The sequence below is a fragment of the Ornithorhynchus anatinus genome, chromosome X1 (assembly GCF_004115215.2).
Source record: "Ornithorhynchus anatinus isolate Pmale09 chromosome X1, mOrnAna1.pri.v4, whole genome shotgun sequence".
In the NCBI taxonomy this organism is placed as follows: domain Eukaryota; kingdom Metazoa; phylum Chordata; class Mammalia; order Monotremata; family Ornithorhynchidae; genus Ornithorhynchus; species Ornithorhynchus anatinus.
Window position 1 is genome coordinate 27667701 of NC_041749.1, and position 5576 is coordinate 27673276.

Below are 5576 nucleotides of genomic sequence, written 5' to 3' on the forward strand. Positions count from 1 at the left end.
TCTGTAAAATGGGTATTAAGACTGTGAGCTCCAAGTGGGACAACCTGATTACCTTGAGAGGTTAGAACAGTGCTCGGCACATAGTAAGTGCTTAACAAATGCCATCATCATCATCTAGAGGATAGCCTCAGAAACAGCCCCAGTTCAGCACTTCCTGAAGCGCTTACTTTTTCTCTGTATTTTGTGCCAAGGAGCAAACCATCAACTTTAGTGGAATCACAAGTGGCAGCATAAAGGAAAGGCAACTTAGGTCTTTGAAGTGTCTGCAAAGATGTTCCTCCAATCCACATCAGGTTGATGTGATTTTGTTACAATAGAAGACTTTCATTTTATTTTCTCCAAAGGACTGTGAGAATATTTTCATCCTGTCTTATGTACCTTTCTGCCATTTACTGCTTTCAAGTCTTTTGGTTCAGATCTACCTTTGATGCTCAATAATGTTGCTCTCCTTTCAGAGATAATCAGTTGCTTCCAATCACAGTCATGCCCCACTGTGAATAAATGCCCTTTCAACTTTTCAGACCTGTCTGTTTTGTGACTCTATTTCCCATGTTTTGAGGGGAAATACTGGCAGATGAAGAACAGTATTGAGGGGCTAAATTAATAGGGAGAAACAAAAAGTTTCTAACTGATCTCAGCAGGGGTGCATCCTTCACTCTGAAGCAATCAAGCTGGCAGTGGACTTGCTCTTGGCTATATGTATTTCTGACTGTAAGTAAGATACTCTGGGCTTGCCAAAAAGTGCTCCCTTCAGACAGTCCACTGGAGAGAAATACCTGGCTCTGCATGGTTTCAGAGCATGAGTAGAGAAGTCTAAAAGGAATAATTAAAATAATAACAATGGCCAACAACCTCCAGTCACTCCCCATCTCCCTCCACATCTCCTGGGTGTGGAGCATTGTACTAAGAGCTTGGGTAAGTACAATACAACAGAGCTGGTAGATTTGATCCCTGACCACAAGAAACTTTCAGTCTACAGAAGAGTTTACAGTCAACAAAGGCAAACATAAAAATAAGAACAAGAATAAGAATAATAGTAATTGTGGTATGCACTTACTATGTGTCAAGCACTGTTCTAAGCACTGGGGAAGATATAGCTAATCAGGTCAGAGACAGTTCCTGTCTTGCACAGAGCTAACAATTTTAATAGGAGGGAGAACAGGTATTGAATCCCCATTTTACAGGTGAGGTAACACAGAAATTAAGTGACTTATCCAAGGTCATACAGAAGGCGTGCGGCAGAGTCAGAATCAGGATGCGGGTCCTCTGATTCTCAGGTTTATCCTCTTTCCACTTGGTTACACTGTTCCTCTAATGAAAAACATTAATTTCCATTCTCAACTTTTGCTGTTTTCCCAGGGAGAGATCAAGGATGAGCTCATGTCTCTGGAGCTCTCTGGACTTCTAGGAAAAAGGTGTTCTATAAGAAAATGATGCTGTTATTAGCATCAACATTAAAGGACTAGAACTTTCTTGCAAGGGCATCTCTATTATTGGAGGACTTCTAACTATTCATTGACTTTGAAGCGCTTCACCAACTGCCTGGTTCTTACACATCTCCTCTCTTCATGTGTTACAGCCCAACTCTCACTCTTCACTCGTACCACTGTTTTCTTGCTCCTCCTGTGTCCACTGCTCACTGCTCACTCCTTTGCCCCAGCCTGAAACTCCTTCTGCCATACAAATCTGCTAGACTGCAATACCCCCACACCTTCAATGCTCTCCTAAAAACACATCTCCTCCAGAAAGCAGTCTCCACATAACTGCTATGTCCCCAGTCATGTCATATCAACAGTTGCCTTAGCACTTATTAATCAGCAGTACATAGCTCCATTAGGTGGATGAGGAGAACCCAGTATAGCTGTGGGCTGTTGGAAGACCATTCCTGAGACCACAAAATTGGGAAGGAGGTGGCTCTCCTAGAGCAGGAGTTTCATGGAGACCAGAGTGAGAGGGGCAGAAAAGAGAGATAAGACAGATGTGGGACAAACCCCTGGTGCAACAAGGATCTATCCTTGCTCATAAACAATTCAGAGGGTGTGTTGATCCCAAATTACTTAACATATTCCAGTTATTGATCCTTTTCTTTCATTTTTCCCCTCTCATAGCATCATAGCCTAGTGAAAAGAACATAATCCTGGGAATCAGGTGACCTGGATTCTAATTCCTACTTCTCTTCTGGACTGCAGGGTGACCTAGGGTAAGTCACATAACTTCTTGTTTCCTTGACTATAAAATGGAGATTGAATGTCTGTTCTACCTCCTCCTTAGACTGTAAGCCCCATGGGGGACGGGGACTGTGTCCAGGCTTCTGTCCAGGGGAAACAGCATGGCTCAGTGGAAAGAGCCTGGGCTTCAGAGTCAGAGGTCATGGGTTCAACTCCTGGCTCTGCCACTTGTCAGCTGTGTGACTGTGGGCAAGTTACTTAACTTCTCTGTGCCTCAGTTACCCTCATCTGTAAAATGGGGATAAACTGTGAGCCTCACGTGGGATGACCTGATGACCCTGTATCTCCCCCAGCGCTTAGAACAGTGGTCTGCACATAGTAAGCGCTTAACAAATACCAACATTATTATTATTACCTTGTATCTACCCCTGTTCTTGGCACAAACTCAATCAATCAATCAGTGGCATTTACTGAATGCTCACTGTATTCAGAGCATTGAATTAAGTAGTTGGGAGACAACAATAGACTGAGAATTTACTGGACACCCAAATTATTTTTATTATTATTGTTCTACTCACCTAAGAACTCTCTCAGTATCACACCTGGAGAGTTTCCAGTATTCTACCAGTCTCAGCTACTGGAGGGAGAGTCAAGCAGAGGCATATCCATTCCATTCCTAGCTTGGGTAGTGGCTAGCAAGTGGAAGGTAATCTGCTACAAGTCATAACTCACCTATGCTGGGCAGCAGCGGCATGGGAGAGTAGAGGGCAGAGACTCAAGTTTACCGTGTGGAAGAAGGAAATGGTAAACCATTTCTGTGTTTTTATCAAGAAAACTCTATGGATACAATACCAGAATGATTGCATTTGGAGGTGGAGCATCCTGGGAGAGATGTGTCCATGGAGTCACTATTGGTCAGAGGCGACTCGACAGCATAAGACAAGACTCTCCCAAGCACTTAGTTCTCCACAGAGAATAGGCAATCAAAAAATAGATTTGAATGAATGAGTTAATAAATGCAAGATTAAGTTCACGAGATGGCTTTTGAGTCTTTCAAATGAACAAAACTATTTATTTGGGTTGTCCAAAATCTGAAGAATGCTTTTGAGACAGCCAACTGGTATAGGTATAAGTGATATAGTTCCCTTTTGGTGAGTTTTGGTAAAGAATCTTGGGATGACTAGATCCAACAACCTCAGAAGACTATTTTCTACCCAATGTTATATGTTAAGAAAGGCAACTGTAGGGACTACTATAATTCTCTAAACAGATATTGTCATTCAGTGAGTATTAAAATTAGTTATCGATGTAAACAAATCTATTCAGCCAGATTGAAAGTGGATGTTTTGCAAGCGAAACAGTCTTTCTCTTTCTTTATTGGAAAATGCTGAGCATTTATCAAACATATTTGAACACTGAAGAATCAAATGCAAAAAGAAGTAAGCTTCAAAATACATTTGCAATATTTCTAAGCCCTAGAGAGAATTTAGTGATCAACATCAGCCTGAGTGCCAGATTTCTAATGAAGCAATTTGTTTATATTAGCCAGGATGATGCATTTTTTATTATTTATGCAGCTTAGCAAAAACTATTACTTTCTATTATAAATCCACTTGGTTATGAGGGATTGTTGAAAATGATTCAATGTAATACATACAGAGTTTGTTGATGAAATTGCTAAGACACTGAGCAATCCTTATCCCACTTTGGTTTGGATCTTAAAACAACAGGTGGGTAACCCAGGATGCAAGTTGAATGTAAGCTCCTTGTGGGCAGGGAATATTCTACTAACTCTGCTGCACTGTATTCTCCCAAGTGCTTAGTCCTATTGTCTGCACATAGTAAACACTCAGTGATGAACTGATGGATGCAAAATATAATTAGCTATTATTCTGAAGTCTTTGATATGAAGCTGTGAGATTTAGTTAGTGGTCATATCTATCTGGCAGTACTCCAGGACCAGAAGGGAGAGTGGATGGGTGGGAAAATTGCACTGGGCACAGAAGAGGAAAGGAACTCAGAAATGTTCTACTTTTACCCACCTTAGACTCCAGCTTCTGGAACCCCTGCCTCCTTCATCACTTCATGCTAAGGCTCCTTCCTAGAGGAAACTGCAGAAGTGAAGAAGGATCGGCCTTAACGTCCATGGCCTGCCCACTGGGTGGAGGTGGGAGGGGGGCACCACAGCTGGTCACAGAATGTCGCCCTGCTCTGATTGCTGTGGATTCTGCCATTCTAGGGCACCTTGGGTTCAAGGGCAAAATGATAAAAATCCTAATTGGAATGTCCATGGCATCACACATGGTACCCAGGGAATGCAACCTAATGTGATGACTTCCTTACATGATGAACTGGGTCGGAGGTTGGACGACCCATTCCCCCCGCCCCCCATCCAGCCCCTATCAGTTGAGAGGGCCACAGAAATCTCTAGAAAAGGGCCATTCTTTTTCTCCTCTTTTCCTCACACCCAGAGTGATTCTCTCTCCCCAGAGCCCCTCTGTCCCATATGGAGATTACAGTCTAAGTAGGAGGAAGTTGAGGCACAGAAAAGTTAAATTACTAGCCCAAGGTCTCTCAGAAGACAAATGGCAGATCTGGCATTAGAACCCAGGTCCTCTGACTCCCAAACCTCCTTCCACCAGGACACGCTGCTTGGCTCAGTGGAAAGAGCCTGGGCTTCGGAGTCAGAGGTCATGGGTTCGACTCCCGGCTCTGCCACTTGTCAGCTGTGTGACTGTGGGCAAGTCACTTAACTTCTCTGTGCCTCAGTTACCTCATCTGTAAAATGGGGATTAACTGTGAGCCTCATGTGGGACAACCTGATTACCCTGTATCTACCCCAGCCCTTAGAACAGAGGTCTGCACATAGTAAGCGCTTAATAAATACCAACATTATTATTATTATTCTTCTTCTCGATAGGGTGGGGTAGGAAGAAAGGACAGATTGAGAAAGGACAGATTCTAACATGATCACAGCTTGAGAGACAAAAGGGAAATCAGAAAGGCAGAGACAAATCAAGGTTTTTCTCAGGGCGCCATGCCCAAGGCACATTATTATAAAACCCCATTATAATTATCGACTCCCTCCAACTTCTTAGGTGTTAAGAGGGCAATAAAAATTAGAATTCATCTATTTGAACCCGGAGCCACCTTGATGATACACAGTCCCCAGTTTCAAATGTGGAATTATCACAGAACGGTAAAGATGGCCCAATTAGAGAGCTGGGCAGTCATTAAAGATGATCAGTAAAAGAACACTTCACTAAGCAGGATTATAGTTAATAGTCAGAATAAGCATTCCTGCCATTTCGGTTAAGTTTCATCAAATGTGCCTAATTAAAAGCTTCAATTTAATTATGTTCCTCTGCATTACAAATTTCAGTCAAATTGGTTTAATTTGGTCCAGGG

At 42.5% G+C, this 5576-nt stretch overlaps 1 non-coding gene across 1 annotated transcript; it reads left to right on the forward strand.

Moving 5' to 3' along the window:
- Positions 1 to 2752: 2752 nt before the first annotated feature.
- Positions 2753 to 2890, forward strand: LOC114806992. The gene has a single exon (XR_003755045.1). It is a non-coding gene; the product is annotated as a small nucleolar RNA SNORA7 (small nucleolar RNA).
- Positions 2891 to 5576: the final 2686 nt, after the last annotated feature.